The 22,500-nt window shown below is 35.2% G+C and overlaps 1 protein-coding gene across 3 annotated transcripts in view; it reads right to left on the bottom strand.

The window, feature by feature from the left end:
* Window positions 1-22,500, bottom strand: part of LOC127063035 (carbonic anhydrase-related protein 10) — a 187,830-nt gene that overhangs the window by 91,439 nt on the left and 73,891 nt on the right. The window lies entirely within an intron of this gene.

Below are 22,500 nucleotides of genomic sequence, written 5' to 3'. Positions count from 1 at the left end.
TATTGAATCGATCGGTTATCTGTGGTTTATCGACTTTTCGATATTCGATCTACGCGTAGTTGATATCAATCATTTTTTTTTCATTTTTTTTTCTTTCTCTCTCCCTCTCTCTCTCTCTTTCTCTCTTTCTGACCAACACGAGATCCTGTTAACACCGAAATGTTAGGTACTTTTAATTAACCGAGAAGTAAGTTAGGCGTGCGTACGTGTGCGAAGTTATAGCGACTAGATTTACAGTCATCCTTTTCTTTTTGTTACTTTCTTTATTATTATTATTATTATTACTATTCTTTTTTGCTTTCGAACAGAATATATAACATACAAATTGTAAAATACTTTCCCGAAACGAGATTTATTAAAGAGGGGAGAACGTTATGATACATTTTTCATCATTTTCAAAAGCGAATACACACGCGCGCGTACAAGCAAGCCTGCTTCCACGAAGTTGTATTAAAAAGTAAGACATTGCATATTTAATGTTAATTAAAAATAGTGTGAAAGAGAAAAAGAGAGAGAGAGAGAGAGAGAGAAAGAGAGAGAGATGGATAGATAGATAAGGAAAAAGTAGAGACCGATAGAAAGAAACGATGGTAGTGGGAGAGGAAAGGGAAGAGGTGGGAGTTAAAATCTAAGAAGAAAATGTCAGAAAGGAAAACTTGAAAGTTCCATCATTGCGGGAACCCGAAGACAAGGGACGTCGAGTACAGACGTTACTTCTAATATCGATCAATCCTTCGGGAAAGATAGAAAGAGATCGATCTAACGATTTTCTGATCACCCGACGGACTCGAAAATCTCTAACGCAATTTGATCGGTATCGCAAGGTTTCATACACTTCGAGCAGGCCGAGCTGACGTCTACGATTTAATCCTCTCTATATCTCTATCTCATTCTCTCTCTCTCTCTCTCTCTCTCTCTCTCTCTCTCTCTCTCTCTCTCTCTCATTCTTTCTGTCTGTCTGTCCGTCTGTCTGTCTTTCTTTAAACGGCAGTAGCACAATTATCCAGAAGCAAGTACTTACTCGTTCGAGCAATCACCGATCTGATCAAATGTCTGACAAGTATAATCTCAGTTCTTAAAAATATTTTTCTTAAAGGGAAGAAATTTTTTTTTCTTTCTTTTTTTTTTGGTTAATTTTACTTTTCATTCGTCTCGAATTTTCGACGATATTTTTATTCTCGACGTTAATCTTTTTTCTTTTCTTTTTTTTTTTTTTTTTTTTATAGATCTCAACGCGAAAGAAACAGTCTCGTTCGTATATAAAACAGATGTTTTTTCGTTGCAACGCTTTTTTTTTTTTTTTTTTCAATTGGGAAATTGTTCGATTAGAGCAATGTTATTTCGATGTGATTTCTTTTTTCTTTTCTTCTCTTAATAAATTCGAATGCGATTAGCAATTAATTCATAAGGTAAATAGAATGTCGGGCAGACATCTATCCGTATATTTCTCTATTATGTACACATATATATCTATCTCTGTATATATATATATATATATATATATATATATATATACATACATATTTATACAGACAAGTATATATATATATATATCTTTCTCATTCCGTCTCGTTGGACCGGGTTATCGCACGACTCCTAGCACCGAAGTTGACCCATATTCGATTATCTGGACGCATGCTATTCAGTCTAGTACTGCAAACTAATTGCCTCAAATTGGAAAACTTTCTCTGTACCTACTCTACCGATCTCCTCTCGAGCATTCGATTGTCAATCTCCGTTCCGTCGTTTTTCTATGTGTATTTTCCTTTCGGTATTTATAACAACGAAGATATTAAATGTTCCTTATTATTTATTTATTTATTTATTTTTTATTTCTTACTTTTTATTTAAAGTAAAATAAAAAAAATAATAAAGAGAGAAAGAGTTTATACATATTTAATGTCTAACATTAAAACTAAAATTATAATAATGTTCCTTAAATATTTCTTTTTATTTATTTATTGTTTTTTTTTTTTTTTTTTTTTTTTTAATTAAATATATATATACACGTACATATCGCCGAAATATTCTCGTATAAATCAAACGAAGGACAAAGAAAAACTATTTCAGAACGAGACTCGCGTCTGTGATTAAATGGACTCTCAATTATATATAAATGATGAGCAAAAATAAATCGCTTTATATAAAGACTAAAAGAGGAAAAAAAAAGAGAAAAAGAAGGAAGGTCGATTCGTATAAGGATAATGGATATAATTGGTGAACGTGTTCGATTACAAAAAAAAAAAGGAAAAAAAGGAAGAAAAGAGAAAAAAATATTAATTGAAATAATATAATCGAAAGGGACTGTCGATGATGGATCGTATATACCATATGTAATTAGATTTTCCTGTGACACGTTGTATGTATAGATCAATGTACGAAGATGAACGCAACGTACACACGACGACAAAATTACCGGCTAAATAATATGGATTTTGGTGCGTGATAAAGGGGCCGAGTCACGTACGGGGTGTCCCATTTTAATCGATTTACAAAACTATTCCAATAGACATTGTTTTATTTCTTTTTTTTCTTTTTTTACGTTTTATATATATATATATATATATATATATATATATATATATATATGTAAACGAAATCGTTCGGACGATTTACAGAGAGCATTATTTACTACGTGGCTCTATGTCGCAGTCAAGTTTAAAATTCGTATCGATAGGTCACTTCGAAAATTGTTCGATATTTCTGTTCGATTCGAACGATTATTTCTTTTTTTTTCTTCTTCTCCTTTTTGTTATATTTTTACTTCTCGTAGGAAACGCACACAGACACGTACACTCGAAATGATATATACAACAATCGGTATACCGATCGATTGCTCGATGTTATATCTTACGTAGTTATTCCAAGAAAATAAGACATACATTGCTCTTGGTAATTATAGACGACGGATAATCTGATTAAAAATTCAGAAATATCCGGTCAAGATAGTACGTCGTATCTATCCAATGAATAATGCGATATTATATCGACGTATATAAAAGGAACAAAGAAAAAAAAACAAAAAACAAAAAAAAGTAAAAATAAAAGATACACGAAAGATTCTTATTATCGCGATGAGAGAGAGGGAGAGAGAAAGAGAGAGAAAAGAAAGGAAAGCAAAATTTGAAAAAAAAAAGAAATTGTAAAAAAAGAAGAAAAGAAGAAAAAAAAGAAAAGAACAGAAGAAAGGTGGAAAAAAAAAGGAAGGAAAAAAGAAAGGGAAAGAAAATTGTTGGGAAGGATAGAAATTGAAGGATAATCGAAGAATTGGATTGATTAAAACGAGGCCACATTGTATGTAGGAGGATGACAACAGCAAACGCACAGGAAACACGGCAAGAGCGAAGCGTAATCGATGCATCGAGCGTAGCCACGTATTGTCGCATTTCGATTAATCAATGGGGAAGAATCAGGCGGAGGTAGACGGGATAATCGGTCACGACAAAGCGTGCCGCGAATAAAGACCGTTTATGCGATTGTCAAACGCGTGTATTCGAACGTAGACACAAAGATACGTACTACGTATACGTAGTACGTATACGTTGATACTATATGTATATATATATATAGAGAGAGAGAGAGAGTGGTACATGCTATTAAACGAGAATACAACGGAGAATACAATCGAGAATACGATTGACGATCTTTTAACGCTGATGAAAACAATTGTTTGGAAAAAAGGAGAAAGAAAGAAAAAATATATATATATACATACATGTGTGTGTGTGTGTGTGTGTTTATATATGTGTATATATAGCGATTGTTGACGTTCAAGGTTTATCGAGAATCTTCCGTAAATTGCAAAAGCTCATTGTATTTCTATGCGAGTTGTTATATACTTAGATACATACTTTGAAAGATGGAGGAAGAAGAAGAAGAAGAAGAAGAAGAAGGGAAATATACTGCAGGTACATTCTCGTTGTTCGTTTTAAGTACCGAAGCAAGGCTAGTGTACCAAAGGCGGCCGTGTTGAAAGTTAGCGTGTAGGAAGTGTATAGGATCCGTTGGATGAAAAGAGGGAGATCATAAATCATTCCGTAGGAAAACTCCAAGATACTTTCGGCATCTTTAGCTATGTAGGTATCTATGTAGATGGCTACCGAGACGACTCCCCGGCTCTCGCGAAATTCCTTCAGTCACAATGCTTATGCAATGCGATGCTATGAAAGAGAGAGAGAGAGAGAAAAAAGGAGAAAAAGCTTGTAAATAATAATATATTATTAACGAACGAATAAATGAATCAACGTGAAGTGTAATAAACGAATATATATCTTCGTTCGATCGTTCGTTCGTTTTTCGTGTTACTTTTCTCTCTCTTTCTCCCTCTCTCTCTCTCTCTCTCTCTCTCTCTCTCTCTTTCTTTCTGTCTCGATCAGAGAAAAGAAAAGAAAAGAAAAAAGAAAAACTCGTCTTACGAAAAAAGATCCTTCGCGGTCTCTTAATTGGCTTCGATTCGACGTAGAAGCGCGCCGAATTTACGAGATTTCCGCTTGGCGTGATTGAAAGGAAGCGTTGAATCAACGGAAGATTCGACTCGGACAAAGTCGGCTAACTGATAATTCGGTTAATGGGGAGTTGGAAAAAGCTTATTGGCTTTTATAACGGTGACTTGGTACCTACTCTTTTCTTGATCTCTTTCTCTCTCTCTCTCTCTCTCTTTCCTATCTTATTTCTCGCTCGAAGACGAACCAAGAGTCGTTTTGTTGGATCACGTGCCGGAAGAGTCGTACGAACCATTGCCTTTTCGCACGCTCGATTTCACGGATTTCAGTTCTACGTGAGATTAATAAAATCCGTCTGTAAGTCCTTAGAAAGAAATGTCTATGGAAAGGAATAGAAGGAGGAAAGAGAAACTTCGTTTTGTCGGTCCTTCTCATTCTTTTCCTTTTCCTCCTCCTTTTTTTTCCTTTCGAAATCTTCCTCTTGCTCTTCTTTCGAAATCGACGATTATAGTTTCGACGAGCCGTGAAGAGTGAAAGAGAGAGTAAATGGAAGAAGGAAGCTGAGGCATATCGTCGAACGTAGAACCCAACGGTTTGAATTTAATAACGAAATTATGGTCGCGCATTGGCCCTTCGCGGACGATTTACTTAGTTACTTGACCTGTCTTGTCTCTATCTTACTAGTTCTGCACGTCTTATTCGTACCTACCTAACTTATATATCTATCTACCTATTCTACCTACTTTACTTTCTAACCTACCTACCTACCTACCTACCTACCTACCTACCTATCTCCTTCACCTTCCGTGGCAATACTTTTTATTAAAACGGCAATTCCGTCTTGATGAAATAGAGTAGATGGCTTCCTTCGTGAACGTAGTAAAGAGGTTTATTAGTCCCGTAACTCTTTCAAACTTCTCGCCTTAACCATCTTTTTCTCCTAACGCTATATCCATCTTTATCTCTCCCTTTCTGTGTGTATGTATATATATATATATATGTATGTATGTATGTATGTATATATATGTTCCTCTTTCATCTTTACATTTTAACAGCTTCCCTAGCAAAACACAACCTTCGTGTCGCGCATCAATGGAATTCTCTTTGTTTCTCTGGTATTACTTAGTAGAAACGACACGATGTTGCTCATTTTTGTTAAAAGAAAATTCTCTTTTAACGATAGCTAATTGAAACGGATTATAAAAGGATCTCGTCGTCGGACGGATTAACAACGAAACAAATTTGCCTTCTTTTTACGGCTTAGCAATTCGACTTGTTGATGTTTGCAAAAAGAAAAAATAAATATAGAAATAAATTAATAAATAAACAAAGCCGTAGGAAATCTCTGTTGATGTCGATAATGTTTCATTGTCAATGTGATTAATTTGATTCTTTATTTTTAGACTCGATCATGGGGGGTAAAACATCGTTATCCTGGACGTGATTCGTACGTTTCGAAAGGAAAAACACGGTTTTATCACGTACGACATGCCCGCTAGATCCGTCCTGGAAAAAGTGGGAAGTTGTAAATAATCGAGGTACACGGTTGGCCCCTTGGTTGCTGGCACGTGTACGGATCGACGTAAAAATCGTTGTGCCTGCATAATTCAAGCCGAGAGCTGTTTCCTACCGAGTATCTTGGATGACTCGCAATATTTTTACCAGACATAAAGAAACAGAGAGAGAGAGAAAGAGAGAGAGAGAGCGAGAGAGAGAGAGAGAGATATATATATAATACAGTGATGATATTCGATCTAAGTGGAATTTTAAAAAAGAAATTTACGAACGATCTCCGACAAAAATTTGTCATATTTTTCCTTCTAATTTATCCACTATTTTTAATATACTTTTTCTTTTCATACAAGATAATGTAAGAATGAGAGAAAGAGAGAGAGAGAGAGAGAGAGAGAGAGAGAGAGAGAGAAATAGATAGAAAGAATACAGCGATGATATTCGATCTATGTGGAATTTTAAAAAAGAAATTTACGAAGGATCTCCGATAAAAGTTTGTTTCTTCCATTCTTCCTTTTAATTTATCCGTCTTTAATATATCTTTTTTTTCCCATATAAGATAGTGAAAGAATGAGAGAGAAAGAGAGAGAGAGAGAGAGAGAAGAAAAAGAAAAGAGAACAAACAATTTTAATAATAACAATGGAGATGTAGGTTGAACTTTCGAGGGAAAGAAATTTCTTGTTTCTTTTTTTTTTTTTTTTAAAGAATCTTTTAAACGTATCGTCGACAAAAAGAACGTCTCATTTCTTTCTTCCGTCCGATCATAAATATAAATTCATAAAAGTCCGATCGAGAGACAATCTCGTCCTTACGAAACGGCGATATTTTTTTCTTCCTTTTTTTTTTTCCTTTTTACGTTCTTACGGCAAGATGCGGCAAAGTCAAAGTTACATCGACGCTTGGTTGATGCATCTAGATGGCAGAACGAGAAATGCATAAAACTTCTTTCGAAGAATCGTAGGACGATCGAGATCGGCTCGGCACTTTCGCGAAAGTTTCTTCGATTCAAGAGAAAGAGAGAGAGAGAGAGAGAGAAGACCGAGATGCTTGGCTGCACGAAACAGATAAAGATATATAACTAAGTAGAAAGTGAGAAAAAAAGATAGACAGAGAGAGAGAGAGAGAGGGAGAGAAGAATCGCGTTAAGACTTACGAACCTCGCAGCGGAAATAATGCATGGGGTCAGAATAAACGGGCACGTGACGTGTATATGTATGGATGCTGTATCGGTGGTATACGTGGCGTGAAAAAGAGAGATAGAGATAGCAGAGCTATTAGATAGATAGATAGAGAGAGAAAGAGAGAGAGAGAGAGGGAAAGAGTAGGAGAAGAGATGCACCGATGGCTGACCTGTTTTTGACGAACTACTTACACTAAGTAACAGCATGATGTAGAGTTGCAGCCGGTGCATCTCTCGAACCTTCAACCACACACTTTATATCATATTCTATATATATATGTATGTATATATATATATATATATATATATATATGTATATATATGTATATATGTATATATGTCTGTGTGTTTGTGTGTATGTATAACTATATTCATATAAACATGTACACATATATAGACATACCACGTACGTATATATACGGTATGTCTATCCATGTATAATGGTATATAGTTGTACATATGAGATAGTAGCAAGAAAAGTTAAGAGAATTTTGGTAGTAGATATCTATATATATACGGTCGTGCTTCGTCAATTTTTTATTACGATCGAGTCTGGATGCTAGAAATACTACTCCTGTACTATCTATTTTGTATCTAAATCCTCGTAACAGCTTTCGTTAATAAATTGCGACTGCAAACGGCGGATTCTATCGATAAATTATATCGTTGTAGTAAAGTCCTCTCTTCATCTCTCTCTCTCTCTCTCTCTCTCTTACTCTCACTCTCTCTCTTCCTCTTTTTGCTTCAGATCATTTCAATGATGTTAAGTGATTTTTCTTATCCTTGTCTGGATAAAAGAAAGAAAAAAAAAAAAAAAAAAGCGGAAGAAGGAGAAGAAAAAGAGCAAAACATAACGATTCAACGTTTCTTGCGTAATACTAATCATCGCAGATGTTACCGTCTTCCTGTATAGTAATTTATTATTACGTTCGCGTAATAATAAATGCAATCTCTCCTTCGTCCTCTCATTCTTCGCTTATTATACTATACTATGCTTTAACGTTATCAATTTAATCTCGTATATTCAAGTTATTACTTTACAAGAAAAAATGGACAGGAAACAAAACATTAAAGAAATAGAAAATAAAATATGAAAAAAAGGAAAAATAAAAAATAAATAATAATAATCATAATAATAGCGAACGGAACGCTCCAAGCTCGATAAAGAAGAAGAAGAAGAAGAAGAAGAAGAAGAAGAAAAGGAGATAAGTATGAAAAAAAAAAGAAAAAAGAAAAAAACAAAAACAAAAAAGAAAGCAAACATTATTTTCACCAACGTGCTCGGTCTATCGCTCGTCCGAGAAATTTTTCCAAGAAGGAGCAGAAAAAGCATGACGTGGAGGAGGAGGAGGAGGAGGAGGAGGAGGAGGAGGAGGTGGTGAAGGAGGAGGAGGAGGAGGAGGAGGAGGAGGAGGAGGAGAAAGAAGACTAGACTTTGCACACGGATGCGCAGAGTTGCGGAGAAGAGACGGGGTGAGGAGAGATGAGGAGGAACTTCGCTCAAAGCGTTATCGAACGATATCGAGTTCGAAGTTCGAGGTTAAAGACGGCCGGAGCAAAGATATCTACTCTTAATGCGATAGCTTGATCCGGGAGCACAATATTGAAAACTTAAATCGGATAAGTGTTTCGGAACGGAAACTTGGAATCGTTGGGAAAACTCGTAAAGAAGTACGGCTTCTTAGAGGGACGGGAGATAGAATAGATAGTTTCGTGATCGGCCCGAAAAGAGTGGAGAAAGTAAAGTAGATGCAAAGAGAGAGAGAGAGAGAGAGAAGTAGAAGAAGAGGTAGGAACGAAAAAAAAGGAAGAAATAACGAGAAAGAAAGTACATCGATTGAATTAAGAAGAAGAAAAAAAAATAGAAAAAATAAAAAAGAGAAATCGATCGGAAATCTCGCAGAGACGCGTTCGCTCGTACTAAATACTTGCGATTGAATGAGAGAGAGAGAGAGACTCGATCGCTCCCTTAGGACCATCGAACGAGAATCGAGGGAACAAACACATTTTTTTTACGAACGATCATCCTTAAATAATGACCTCCACGATTTTATTCGTTCTTGAAACGATCGCGTAACCAATCGACGTATATTAAAATTGATATTTTTTTTATTTCTTTATTGGCCGATCGAAAAATGACCAATAAGCAAGGAATCGCGATCGCGGTCGTGAAAAAAATGAAAAAAAAGGGAAGAAAAAAAGAAACGCCAGGCGTTGCTTTATTGTCGAACGTCATTTGAAATCTGTTTGAGTGCTGGTGAAAACAAACAAAAAAAAATAAAAAAAGAGAGAAAGAAAGAAAGAAAAAAAAAAGAATAAAAAAGGTAAAAAGAAAAAGGGGGAAATAGAAGTAATAAAAACAAAACGAATATTGACAACAGTGAAAGAAGAACGATGGGAGAGGAGATCGGGCGCGATCATATTTTTTTCCTCTCGTTATTTTTTTTGTTTTTGTTTTTTTTTTTGTTGTTGTTTTTCTTCTCCCCGTTGTTTCGGTTTTTTTCTCGTTTTCTTTATTTTTTTTTTTTTCATCTTCATTCTTTTCTACTTCTTTTTTTTTCTACTTTTTTCTTCCTACGCAAACATTCATGAAATTTTAAACATTTCGTCGCAAAATATCGATTCTACGCGTAAAAACGGGAGAGGAAGGGAGAGCACGAGGGGCATCGCACATATTTCGAATATATCGACTCCTGACGACTCTGTTTTTTTTAAATATCGCGCATTTCATTAACGAGAAAGCAACGTGCTCGTTCGCTAGTTGGCTGGCTGGATAGCTAGCTAGCTAGCTATCCAGATACAGATATCGTTCGTCGTCTCACTCACTCCTCACTCCTCACCCCTCACTCCTCACCCCTCACTCCTTCACCCCTCAACCCACACCCCTCACCACTCGTACCACCCGCACCATTCCTCTTTTTCCAATTTGTTGCCGACAGAAATTCATGCGTTCGATCCGAAAAATATCGGACGCATTAATTTTCATCGTTTGATATTTGTCGCCTCGGCAAACAGTTTTGTAATTCATTTTTTGCTTGTCTGTTTTTCTTCTTCCATCTCATTTTTTTTTTCTTTTTCTCATTCCTTTTCGTTTTCTTTAATGACACCGTCTCATTTATCCAACACATCATTCATCCGAAACAAGTGGACGCTTTCGTTGACTTTACTTTTTGTACACAACACCTTCGAGAAACTATTCCGTCCGATCCTTTTTACTTTTTTTTTAGTTAATTCTTCTATCTTTCTTTTTTGTTTTCTTTCCCCCTTACATTCTCATTTATATTTAATTCCTTCATTCTTGCGATAATAAGAAAACAAAAAAAGATAAAAAAAGAAAAAGAGAAGGAAGATAGAAAGAGAAGAAGAAGAACAATAAGAAATCTTTCGAGTTCGATCGATCGATGATTCTCGTTCACGGAGAAAAGGAAACTTCTTCTTTCTGGTTTCTGGTTTCTGGTTGACTCGCGCTGAGACAACACACAACCGTCGTTCGTATTCCAAACTTCGTTTTTCTTCAAAGAAGACGAAAAAAGAAAAGAGAAGAAAAAGAAAAAAAAAAGAGAAGAATACAAAAACCACGCGAACGTGCATACAGTCAGGACAAACAGACAGTCAGATAGTCAGACAGACAGACTGACAGACTGACAGACAGACAGACAGATAGATAGATAGAAGAAAACAATAAAATAAAAGAGGAAGCGTTCGACGGTAAAATCCGATTATACCGACTCCGACCTGTAGGAGAATAAAATCGTTTGATGGTTTTTCGAAGGATAGAATCGAGTAACAAACTCTTTTTCTTCAATCCTCTCCTACTTTTTTTTTTATCCTTCTCACTCCGATACTCCTCCTTCTCCTCCTCCTCCTTCTCCTTCATTACCTTCTTCGTTTTTAGAGTATGTTAATTAATCGCAATTATTTATCGATAGATGCGTTTCTCTAGTGAGAAAAATAAAAAAAGAAGAAAAGAATGGGAAATAGAAAAATAAAGGCTGATCTCGAACGATGAATGGGGATTCGAATGCACCTTTTCGTGGCAGGCAGCCAGGTTGAATTGGTGCTCGTGTTACGTTACAAAAGTATATATTCCTTCGGATCCTTTTCTAAGAGAAGCATAGCAAAGAGGAAAGAGAAGAAAAAAGAGAGAAAGGGAGAGAAGAAAGAGATCGACAAAGTGAGTGAAAAAAGGGAGAGAGAGAGAGAGAGAGAGAGAGAGGAAGGAAATCACTCTATTTAATCATCCGCCTTATTCTTCGACTTTTTCGATATGTGAATGACTTTTGTACTTGTTTGTGGAAAAAGTGAAAAAGCCCTTACGAAAGCCAAGAGATTCGATGAAGTTTGATGGTATATTCTAAAGAAACCAATCCCTTTCTCGTTTCTTCTCTCTTTATTTTATCTTATTTTTTTTTTTATATATATATATTCTTTTTTCTATTTTTCTTTTTTTTTTTTTTTAATTTCTTTCCTGCTCCTTTTCTCTTGCATTCTCTCGACGAAAAGGAGAGACGCGAAATATTCTTATTCTTTGAAACGATGACAACCGACGCGTCGTTATATCGATAGTTCGGATACGCGTTTCTATTCTCGATCAAAAATCGACAAGATTTTTGAGAGCAACGTTATTCTTTCTCGTTTGCTTTTTTTTTTATTATTATCGAACAAAGGAAAGAAAGAAAGAGAGAGAGAGAGAGAATATATATAGTAACGAGAAACTTTCTATTCGACAAAGTCTTCTTTTTGAATCGAAGTACACTCAAAAGATCGACTTCGATCGTTTGTAAGAAAAAGAGAAAGAGAGAGAGAGAGAGAGAGAGAGAGAGAGAGAGAGAGAGATGCGACGAGCACCTCGAATCTAATATTAGATTTACGAAAACGTACGTCTGTATACATACGATACACAGAGCGAATCAAATATAACGTATCGAACCGTTCAATGGTGATTTATATATATTTTGTCTTTCTTTTATTTCTGTTCTTTTCTTTCTATTATTTCATTGACTCAATCAAACGGAACAAGGAAATAATAAAATAATTTAAATTACTCGATAATGAATTACTCGGTAAACAAAAATTATACCATGCCGTTGAAAGTAGCTTGGGCGAATTGAAAAATTGATACGTCGTTTAATATTTTTCTAAACTCTAACACTCTCTCTCTCTCTCTCTCTCTCTCTCTCTCTCTCTCTCTCTCTCTCTCCCCTCCAATAACTTTATATTTCATTAAAACCATCAAGCATAATAGATACGTCCCATTTAATCGAACTAAGAAAATCCTAATCGACGTCTTTAATAATTACCAACTAAAACAATTCGTAACAGTTTATTTGATCCCCTCTCTCACACACAAATCTACCCACCAATCCACACACACACACACACATATATATATATATATACATCTGTCCTTTTCTCTCTAAATGTATGTGTAACTATATCTATCTCTATATGTGTAACACTTAGACTCTCGTGTATCGTGCAACCTCTTCCCTTCCCCTCGGCAAATTGTTACTCTTGTTATGCGAGAATCGATAGAATCGCTATTCTGCCTCGGTGGCTATTATCCTGCTTTCTCGGATCCTTTTCCCCAGGAGAAAACCCTCCCACACCCCTTTACTCCTCTCTCCTATCACCCTCTTCTCCCCATCCCTTCTTTCTATACTCTTTCTCTCTCTCTTTCTCTCTTTCTTTCTCTCTCTCTCTTTCTCTTTTTCTTTCTCTCTCTGTCTTTCTCTTTCTTCTTCTTTCTTTCACTATTTCTATCACGCTCGCGCACCTTCGTACACACTCAAAAAGACTTGCACGCGCGTGCTCGTAGAGCACCAACTCGGCTACCTTAAGACCAGAGGAATAATTTTCTACGAGGTTTTCAATAATTCATGCCACGTGCTACGGCCCGCTCTGCCGAGGGTCGTCGGATTACAAGAAAGCGAAAGAGAGAAAGAAAGGGAGAGATAGATAGACAGAGAGACAGACAGAGAGAGAGAGAGAGAGGAGGAAAAAGAGAGAGAGAGAGAGAGAGAAATAGCGCGAAAAATCAGTCTTACGAAATTTCCAGCATGGATAATTTAATTCCCTTACGGAACGACCACTCTTCTTTATGCTTCTTTCTCTCTCTCTCTCTCTCTCTCTCTCTCTGTCTTTTTTCTTCTCCCCTCCTCCTCCCCCTCCCCTCTACCTTCCCCTCTCTCTCTCTCTCTCTCTCTCTCTCTCTCTCTCTCTCTCACTTTTTGTTTCTCTGTTTCCTATTTTTCTTTGCTTTGACATTTTTTTGTTCTTTTTCTTTCTTTCCTTGTTTCTTTCTTTCTTTCTTTCTTTCTTTCTTATCTTCACGCGAAAATGTTTCGATAACTTTTCTATCTAACTTTGATAACACATCGATATGTGTGTGGGTGTACGTGCGTATGTATGTATGTATGTGTGTGTATGCACGAGTTATTGTTTATAAATCAACTTGAGATTAACTTTTGTCGAGTAAAATCGATGAGAAGTATTTGCTTTTTACTGTTACTGTATCGCTTGGAGTATAGAGTTTTATCATTAGCAGCGTTATTTTTTATTGTTCGTCAGAAGTACAAAAAGAAGAATTATAAGCTTTGCGAACTAAAATATTTATATGAAATTGAAAAAAAAGAAAAAAGAAAATAGGGAAGTAATACGTACGGCTTTCAAACAGCTTATATTTTTATACACACACACACACATATGCGCAATACGTGTTCTTCTTTTACAATAGCTTTCTATGTTGCAATAAGAATAATTTAACTTTCGAGTATTATACGTCCATAAATATTTAAATTGATCACGTATATATGTATATATATACACACATATTTATTTATTTATTTATTTATTTATTTATTTATTTATTTATACACATGTATAGTAATAATAATGTCATCGAACATCGATCCACATAATTTATGACAAATTTATAGGTTTATTAAACGTTCGTAACGTTTATGGGAAAGTGTAATACGCGTATAAAGTACCGACTTATACATCACCTCGAGTTTATCCATCGATAATTAGCAGTTCATATAACTTTAATAGCCTAGTAGTTGGCACGATTAAAACAGGCTGATACGTTGTGATCTACACTAACAATCTTTTTACTTATATACGTTTATAAGTATATATACATATATATATATATTATATATATATATATATATATATATATATATATATATATGTATGTATATTATTTATATATCTTACGAAGTTAATCTAAAAACGTTAACAATCCTTAACAAGGTGCTTTCGGTCAAAGCAAAGTACTAATTTTCATTAATATCTAAATCTTTATGAAGAAACAGCACGCTTCCTTTGTCTATGTATTCGTGAATACTCGTGACATTTTATTTATGTAATAAATAAATAGATCAACGGATCTAATCGTTCTGACGTCAACGATCATTTTTTTTTTCTTTCTTTCTTTATTCACAAAGCTCGCAAACTGTTCATAGATAATTGCTGTTCCATTTATATATACGTAATGGTATGTATACATGTATATGTGTACATGTGACGTTATCAAGGTCACGTAACATATAACGTTATTAAAAAAAAAATAATAATAATAAAAAAGAAAGAAAAAACTACTCTCGTCTATAAAGAGAAGGCAGGCAAGCGCATGAAAAGTTTAGTCTAATGTAATTACATAATTACCGTGCCAAATCGAACTTTCTTCGTGCTGGAATGTTTTCACAGTAGATGAAACGAAGTTGGGAACCGGTTAATCAAATCGACGACTCAATTCGAACGAAACGTAAGGGAGATAGATAACTCGAACCGAGTTGAATCTCCTCCGTATATTAGTCCGGTAAAATTAATCGATTCAGAATAGATATTCTAGATACCAGTGTAACCTCTTTTCTAACATTTCGCGATCTTTGCCCTTATACGATATCCGATGAAATATTAATTGTCAGTACAGAAATATTATTGATATATGAGAAAGAGAGAGAGATAGAGACATTAATTTTTATCGAAATCAATAATCTCGTAATTTCGTTATAATCATCGAAAGATTATTGTTGCTTTTTCTCATCGGTCGTTATCCTTTTTTTTCGAAAAAATAGGATCAATTTCTTTTGCTCCATTTTGTATCATCATAATGTTACGTGTTTTTCGTTTTTTCTTTTCTTTTTTTCATTTTTTTTTTGTCTATCGAAAAAAAAATTCGTATCTCATTCTCATAACACTTTTCTAATGAACTAAACCGAGCGATCTAATTCGTTTCAATATCAGAGATCAACCGTCTCGTTTAATTATTCTTTCCATTCTTTTTTTTTTTCTTATTTGTTTTTTCTTCTGGAAGTCTCGATTTCTCCTCCCTCAATACATCAATATTCGCTATCTTAGGAAATAAATAGCTATCTTAGGAAATGACGAATTGAGAAATACAAAGTAAAAAGTTACAAGGAATAAAAAAAAAACAGAAGAAAGAGATAGGAAAAGAGAGAAAGAAAGAAAAAAAGGAAGAAAGAAGAGAGTAATCGAAAATGTCCGATTATTCTTAACGATGATCCACGTGGGAAATGGTTTTCAACGTTGGTGCATGAATTGCGGCGTGACTAAAGTCACTTAGCTCGCTTAAAGGGTTAACAACGCTCCCAGCCTCAGGGCTACGTTTTGGGTTTTCGTGTGCGTATCGAACTAGCGACGAGTATGAGAGAGTACGAGAGAGACAGAATGAGTTTATACGTGTACATGTGCATGCGTGTGTACGTGTGTGTATGTGTATATATAAGAGAGAAAGAGAAAGAGAGATCTCAGCCCGCGGGCCACCAAGTTTTGTTAGTTTCGTGCGCGTACTCATTCTCTCTCTCTCTCTCTCTCTCTCTCTCTCTCTTTCTTTCTTTCTTTCTCTGTCTTTCTCTCTTTCTCTTTCTGCTTGCTTACGAAAGCTTCATCTTTATGCATTCAACCCCAACCATCCCCTCGGTGAACGCAAGTCAACCATATTATTGTTTTACTTTGCCGCTGGTAATATCGACCTACGAAAATAACCCTTTCTTCCTTCCTTCCTGAAAACCCGTTTCCATTTTCTTTATTTCCTTTCCTTTTCTTTTTCCTTTTTCCTCTAACTTTCTTTTTCTCTTCTTCTCTCTTTTTCTTTTCTCTTCCCGTTCTGTTCGTTAGTTTTTGAATCATTTTCAAGAAGGACGTAAAGTCATAGCGTTTAGCTTTCATTCGTACGAATTGTTTCTATCTGTCGATGTTTCTATTCTATAGTAATATAATTAATTATCATTTTGTTTGATAGGATCGATAATTTATTAGTGTATTAATAAATTATTATTATTGTTGTTGTTATTATTATTATTATTATTATTATTATTATTATTATTATTATTATATGTCAAATATGATAATGATAATTCTTTTTATTATAAAGTATATATTATATAGTAATATTATATAGTAATATATAGAATTATAAAATCGTATAATATTAGTGCATACGCGCAGTAACAACATAATATTATACCGCGTAAAATTATTATACGGAATACAGTAAAATAATAATAATAAAATAATATTACATTTCTATGCATGTATATATATATATTATTATTATTAAGTTTCACGTAATAAAATTTTGTTTAGAAATATGAAAAATAAATTGATACAATAAGCGTGCGTAAAGAATCGTTTCATTCGGCTATAATAACGATCCTCTTTCGAAAAGCAAATCTGACATTTCGCGGCATTGAATATATATATATATATATATATTTCTTTTTCCTCGTAGAAAAAGTTTCTTCTATTAATTTATTTCTTTTTTCTTTTTTATTTAATTCTCGACTTTCCAGGGATTTGGTTTAACAATAGCATGTGTCCACTGTAAATTCTCTCAACGAATACGTAATTTCTTGCAAAAGCTTCGTCGACATTCCGTTCGACTATCTCGATGGAATTGTAAAAACTCGAACGTGTCTCACGAGATAACTCTCTACGTATGTATCTCGCAAAATTAAGAATTAATTTATCGTGATCGATACATCACGGTGTTAGTGGTTGTACCGTCATGTATGTTACATCATATAACTCTAGCAAATAATTACAAAGGTATAGACATATTCCAATTATCGTAAAAAAAAAAGAAAAACGAAAAAGAAAAAAAAATGTTCGAACACAATCAAATATTATTAATTAATTACAAATATTTATTTGCACGGTCATTCGTTATTTATAAACCGAAAGGAAGGAAAGAAAAAAAGAAAAGAGAGAAAAAAAAGAAAATATTAATTTATTTTATTTATCGCACAAGTATAATTATTATGTGCATGTATAATTAAAAGAAAGTAGAAAAAGAAAAGAAGAAGAAGAGAAGTAAATGTGTAACCTAGACCGCGTTTATCGATCGACGTTAGAGAAAGAAAATAAAAAAAAAGAAAGAAAGAAAAGAAAAAATATTTCTTTTTGAGATTAAAACCGATTGCATATCCAATACTAGCTACGTATGCGTTTACGTTTGTCGTGCGATATAAACTCAGCGAATGTAGAAAAAAAGAATCACGATGTCTAACTTAGTCGCAATTTAATGACAACTCATTTTTAAGAGTAAATAAAACAATACGATGTCGCTATAAAGATAGAAAAAAACAACAACAACAATAATAATAATAATAATAATAAAAAAAAAAGAAAAAAAACGACGATTCATTTTCTTTAATATACTGGCAATTTGTTTGTTACAAATTTCATCCCTTAAAATTTGATAATTTCCAGCTCGTCTAGCTCTTCACTTCCATCATCTCTCTCTCTCTCTCTCTCTCTTTAGAATTTGGAGAGAACGTAAAGAGAAAGAGAGAGAGAGAGTGTGTGTGTGTGTGTGTGTGCTGCCAGATCGAATATTCGCGTGAAATCAATTTGATAAAGCTGGAAGCGGCCGGTGATGGTCGAACTCGCGGGAGCCTCGTTGACTATCGAAATTGAATCGCGTTCTACCCCCTGGCTGCTGGAAGCCGTGAAGGGTGTAAAGGGTGCAAAGTGTTTTCACCGTGGGAAGAGGTGGTTGCACGTAGTAAAGTAACCTCGGAGATAATTTAAGTAAATATTTCGAAGCATAAGCGAGGTAGAACCACGTGAGGAGAGTACTGATTAAACATTAAGATCGATCGTGTTGTAAGGGTGTGAGAGTGAAAGGGGTGCTTCCTACTTGTTTCCAGACTTAACCTTTATATATATAGATATCTATACATATATACATATATATATATATATATCGATAAAACGAAATTGGTGCTGTACGATGCCTCGGCAGTGCTTCGAAGCGATAAAATCGAGCAAATAACGGTGTAGATTCTATCGGATCTCGGTATTCTTTTATCACGGAAGCATATCAAATAAGTCTATAACTAACCATGTGCTACTACCATAGTACCATCCTTATCGTCCTACCTACTTAGGTAGCTAGAGAAATACCAACTTCTATGTTGATCCTTCTACGTCTGATGAAATTTCTCATACTCGGCATATATTATTTTTTATTATCATTGTATGTTTTCATTGATACGAAATCGTCAAAGTATTAATCTTCGTTAATCGCAATATTGATTTCACTTGGATATGAAAAAAAGAGAGAGAGAGAGAAAAAAAAATCAATAAAAAGTATTTCGGACGGTCGAATTAAATGAAACATCCACTATGATATAGATGTGTGTATATATGTATATATATATATATATATATATATATATATATATAGGTAAGCGTGTATGTAGATTACATGTGTAGGTGATACATGTATAGAAATTTGTAATTCGAACGAGTTTTCAAACGATTAACGAAGGAAAAACTTTGATCGATCGTGTTACGATTATGCATGTCCCGGGACATAATGACGTAATAAAATATTTATCGACGATCGGGTAAACATTGATGTCGAGTTTCACGCTCGTCAGTATGAAAGAGATAAAGAGATAGATAGATAAAGAGAGAGAGAGAGAGAGAGAGAAAGAGACAAAGAGAGAGAAAGAGAGAAGTAGATTCGATTCTATCACGATACCCGAAGCACGATACAGCCCGATCGTGTATCTCGATGCAAATTCGAATTTTCATTGAAACCGTTCCCAAGAGATAGGCAGTAGCTAGAGAGACAGAGATGAACAAAGAGAGAGAGAGAGAGAGAGAGAAAGAGAAAGATAGGGAACATTAGGATTAACCGTAAAAGATGGATAAGGAGTAGCTCGTAAAATGAATTCCTCTTCCTCTCAGGCCTTTTCCCTCGGTTGTTCGTTCGTTCATTCGTTCATTCGTCGAGTGGGTTGATGTGAATGTGCGAAACTGGTGTGAGAGAGCTAGTAAGAAAGAAAAGAGAAAGAAGAAAATAGTAGAAAAGAGAAGAGGAGAGATAGCGAGAGGTAAAGGGAGATGCCAAACGAGTGGCCAAATGTAATTTAAAGAAGGAACGAACTTCATCCTCTCACCACTTTCGACCCCACTTCATCCCATCCTCGGGCAACGACCAGAAAAGAAGGCGAAAAGTTCAGTCCGGTTTACAATTCAGTCCGCATAGAACCAACCTACCACCAACCCTTCTCCAACTCCCAAGACCAGCCCCACTATCACCACCACTACCACCTACTTACTTTTCCTTTTCCTTTTCGTACCTCTTACGTCACCGCTCCTATTTGACTTTGGTGGCTTTAGGTTTGCTACACGTATATATCTGTCTATATATGTGTACACAAAGAATATATATGTATGTATGTATGTATGTATGTATGTATGTACGTATACGCAACGAACCCTACCCTACCACCATCATCACCCCGTCTACCCTTTTTACACTTCTAGTACCCTTTTTCTCACCCTTCCCTTTTTCATCCCCCGATTCTCTTATAGTTTTTCGTTTCTTTTTTTCCTTCTTCTTCTTCTTCTTCTTCTTCTTCCTCCTCCTCCTCTTTTACAGCCAATACAACGACTCTTCGATTCCACGAAAATTACAGCTACCTATGTATATACACGTGTATCTATATACGTAACACCTATATACATACCCAATTGTGACTTTTATTTTTTTTTCTTTTCTTTTTTTTCCTTTTGTTTTTTTTTTCTTCTTCCTTTTCTTCTTCCCTTTCGGCTCTCTTTCTGATCTATATCTTCGATACCTTTCGATAGGAAAAAGGAAAAGGTAGAGCTATAAAAGTTAGGGATCAGAGGAAGAAGTTGATTTCGTTATCGATTTACCTAGTCGTTTGCGAGGATGTCCCATGAGGTGGTAGAACGTGGGACACGTCTGTTTTCGATATTTTCTTTCGAGCCTACGGCGACTTGTAACCATCTTCTTTTAACGGGTCCTTTGTGTTCCCATGGAATAGGGGCAAACACGTTTGCCCTCGGGTTAATTCGTCTTCGTCTTCTAAACCTCTGGAAACCGTAGAAAATCTTCTCTCTTTTTTTTCTTTTTTTCTTTCTTGAATTTTCCTTCAGCTATCAGCCATTTTCATTCTTATCTTCTCGATTCAATTCCATTTTTATCGTAATTGCTTATCCCGCTGTTTTCTGATATCAATAACCTTGACTTCTTTTCGAAGTAGAAAATAACCTAGTCATTCTCTAATAAAGAAAATTTGCTGTTCGAAATAACAACTGAAAAAGTAATAATTTTATAAAACTCGATAGGGAGAGAGGATAATGATTTTTCATTTTTAATGTATAAAAAGATTAATGTATCGCGAATTTAATATACATGTATGCGCAATCGAATAATACAATTATTGATTTGAAATAACAACGAAAAGAGAAAGGGATAATTTGATAATTTGAAAGAATCGTTGGACGCTGTTCGCACGAACGCTTCGATTCTTCTTCGCGATCCTCCCTCGAAACGTTTTACTCAGCAGTCTACATACTCGAGAAAAAGTATAAGAACAAGAACAATAAGAATAAGAAAAAATGAAAGAAGGACAAATAGAAGAAAAACAGAAGAAGAAATAAAAGATTAACAAAGAGAAGAATAAAATGAAGAAGAAGAAGAAAAAGAAATGGAAGATTAACAAATGGAAGAATAGAAAGAAGAAGACGAAGAAAAAGAAATAGAAGATTAACAAATAGAAGAATGAAAAGAAGAAGAAGAGGAGGAAGAAATAGAAGATTAACAAATGGAAGAATAGAAAGAAGAAGACGAAGAAAAAGAAATAGAAGATTAACAAATAGAAGAATGAAAAGAAGAAGAAGAAGAGGAAGAAATAGAAGATTAACAAATAGAAGAATAAAAAAGAAGAAGAAGAAGAAACGAAAAATGGAAGAATAATAAGAAGAAAAAGAAACAGAAAAATTATAAGAGTAAAAAAAAAGGAAGAATAAAAAATAGAAGAAGAAAAGAAAAGAAAAGAAAAGAAATAAAGAGTCTTCGTGGGTTCTTAGAAGCGGTTAAATTCCAAGTGGCCCATCCGGAGTCGCGACATATTTCAGAGGTACGCCGTAATCGAGGGGCCACTTAAAATGGAGTTATCAAGGGAAGGAAGGAAAAAGGTGGAGGAAGAAAAAGAAGAAGGAAGAAGGAGAAAAGAAGAAGGAGGAGAAGGAGAAAAAGGCGATGAAGAAGAGGAAGAAGAGGAATAACGAAGAAAGAGGGGAAAAAGATATCTTCCAAAAGGCTTCTTCTTCTCTCGTTGGCATAAGAATAAGAATAAGGGTGAACGTAAGAAAAGGAGCATAATGTTTCGTTAATCCAAGCCTCATCCTTGAAGAAGAGAGGGGAGAGGTTGCCTCATCCGCCGGTCATCCCTAAATTTACGATTTCTCGGTCCCCACCAGTTTTCTTTTCCTCTCCTCCTTCCCTCTCTCGTCCACTTCTCCAACTCCACCTCGTCCTCATCTTCATCCTCATCCTCATCCACGTCATCTCTTCTCTTTTCTTCTCCTCTCCTCTCCTCTTCTCTTCTCTTCTCTTCTCTGCTTCTCTCCTCGCGTTCCGTGGCGTAACTACTCGCTTGAAAATCCTCATCTTCTAAGGCGCCAGGGATATAAACGTTTTACCAGAAACGCGCTTGGTGAGCCGTAAAAGGCGGAAAACGTTGGAGTGCTCGTGCTTCTGCACGTTGCTCGGAACGGAGGGAAGGGTGAATAAAAATGGGAAGGGTAGGGAGAGACGTGGAGTTGCTTCTCTATGTACAGAGAGAGAGAGAGAGAGAGATAAACAGAGAGAATTAGAGAGAATGAGAGAAAATGAGAGAGAGAGAGAGAGAGGAACCGGCCTAGGTTTACCACTGCGTCATCAGCGTAATTGTATGCGAGGGAATAAACAAAACTATAAAGCTCGCCGCTCTTGGATTACTTTCCATCCCTTTCTGAATTTTCTTTTCTCAATTCTTACTTTACCCTCCTTCTCCTTCTCATCCTCCTTT

Source organism: Vespula vulgaris, chromosome 4 (genome assembly GCF_905475345.1).
Source record: "Vespula vulgaris chromosome 4, iyVesVulg1.1, whole genome shotgun sequence".
Lineage (NCBI taxonomy): Eukaryota > Metazoa > Arthropoda > Insecta > Hymenoptera > Vespidae > Vespula > Vespula vulgaris.
Note: the sequence above shows the minus strand (reverse complement) of the source record. Positions and strands in the feature narration are given on the sequence as shown.